General features: G+C 50.0%; 1 long non-coding RNA gene across 1 annotated transcript; it reads right to left on the bottom strand.

Moving 5' to 3' along the window:
• Window positions 1–990: 990 nt before the first annotated feature.
• LOC113942280 lies at window positions 991–1,852 on the bottom strand. Its single transcript, XR_003525885.1, has 2 exons — window positions 1,730–1,852; window positions 991–1,113 (listed from the first exon to the last, which is right to left on the bottom strand). It is a non-coding gene; the product is annotated as an uncharacterized LOC113942280 (long non-coding RNA).
• Between the last annotated feature and the right edge of the window lie 131 nt (window positions 1,853–1,983).

Raw genomic sequence — 1,983 nt, 5'->3', positions numbered from 1 at the left:
CCCCCAACCCCAAAATCCTCCCAGAATTCCCAAAATCCCCCAAATTTTCCCTCTCCCATCCCCAAAATTCCCCCCTGGAAATCCCCAAACTGGTGGAAAACTGGGATTAAAACCAGCTCAGTCAGCCCAGAAATCCTGGGAATTCCCAAAATATTGGGAATTCCCCTCCTAAACCCACAAAATCCCCCCCAGAATTCCCAAAATCCCCCAAATTTTCCCTTTCCCACCCCCAAAATCCCTCCTGGAAATCCCAAAACTGGCAGAAAACTGGGATTAAAACAGCCCCAGTTATCCCAGAAATCCTGGGAATTCACCCCCAAAATTCCCAGAATCCCAGAGAGTTGTTTTTTTTTTTGGGAATTCCCTCCCAGCCCTTCCCAGAATCCCAGGTTTTTTTGGGAATTCCCTCCCAGTCCTTCCCGACTCCCAGTATTCCCGGTATTTTTGGGAATTCCCTCCCAGCCCTTCCCAAACTCCCAGTATTCCAGGGTTTTTTTGGGAATTCCCTCCCAGCCTTTCCCAAATGCCATTTTTTTGGGGAATTCCCTCCCAGCCCTTCCACAATCCCAGGTTTTTTGGGAATTCCCTCCCAGTCCTTCCCGAATCCCAGCATTCCAGGTTTTTTTGGGGAATTCCCTCCCAGCCTTTCCCTGGTACAGACTCCCAGTATTCCAGGGTTTTTGGGAATTCCCTCCCAGCCTTCCCAGAATCCCAGGTTTCTTTTGGGAATTCTCTCCCAGCCTTTCCACAATCCCAGGTTTTTTTGGGAATTCCCTCCCAGTCCTTCCACAATCCCAGAATCCCAGTTTTTTTGGGAATTCCCTCCCAGCCTTTCCCTGGCACAGAATCCCAGTATTCCAGGGTATTTTTGGGAATTCCCTCCCAGCCCTTCCACAATTCCAGTTTTTTTGGGAATCACCTCTCAACCCTTCCCGACTCCCAGTATTCCAGGGTTATTTTTGGGAATTCCAGCCTTTCCACAATCCCAGGTTTTTTTGGGAATTCCCTCCCAGTCCTTCCACAATCCCAGAATCCCAGTTTTTTTGGGAATCCCCTCCCAGTCCTTCCCAAATCCCAGTATTCCAGGGTATTTTTGGGAATTCCCTCCCAGCCCTTCCACAATCCCAGGTTTTTTGGGGAATTCCCACCCAGCCTTTCCCAGAATCCCAGTTTTTTGGGAATTGCCTCCCACCCCTTCCCCACTCCCAGCATTCCAATTTTTTTTGGGAATTCCCTCCCAGCCTTCCCAGAATCCCAGGTTTTTTTTGGAATCACCTCCCAGCCCTTCCCGACTCCCAGCATTCCAGGGTTTTTTTGGGAATTCCCTCCCAGCCTTTCCCGAATCCCATTTTTTTGGGGAATTCCCTCCCAGCCTTTCCCTGGCACACAATCCCAGTATTCCTGGGTATTTTTGGGAGTTCCCTCCCAGCCCTTCCCAGAATCCCAGTATTCCAGGGTATTTCTGGGAATTCCCTCCCAGCCCTTCCACAATCCCAGCATTCCAGGTATTTTTGAGAATTCCCTCCCAGCCCTTCCCAAACTCCCAGTATTCCAATTTTTTTGGGAATTCCCTCCCAGTCCTTCCACAATCCCAGAATCCCAGTTTTTTTGGGAATTCCCTCCCAGCCCTTCCTGACTCCCAGCATTCCAGTTTTTTTGGGAATTCCCTCCCAGCCCTTCCCAGAATCCCAGTTTTTTTTGGGGAATTCCCTCCCAGCCCTTCCCAAACTCCCAGTATTCCCAGGTTTTTTTGGGAATCGCCTCCCAGCCCTTCCCGACTCCCAGTATTCCCGGTGTTTTTTGGGAATTCCCTCCCAGCCCTTCCTGAATCCCAGCATTCCCGGTATTTTTGGGAATTGCCTCCCAGAATCCCACTTTTTTTGTTGTTTTTTTGGGAATTATCTCTCAGCCCTTCCTGACTCCCAGCATTCCAGTTTTTCTGGGAATTCCCTCCCAGCCTTTCCTGAATCCCAGGGTTTGGGG

This window comes from Corapipo altera, unplaced genomic scaffold (genome assembly GCF_003945725.1).
Source record: "Corapipo altera isolate COAL_440 unplaced genomic scaffold, ASM394572v1 59190, whole genome shotgun sequence".
In the NCBI taxonomy this organism is placed as follows: Eukaryota; Metazoa; Chordata; class Aves; order Passeriformes; family Pipridae; genus Corapipo; species Corapipo altera.
The sequence above is the reverse complement of the archived record's forward strand: the minus strand, read 5'-3'. Positions and strand labels throughout refer to the sequence as shown.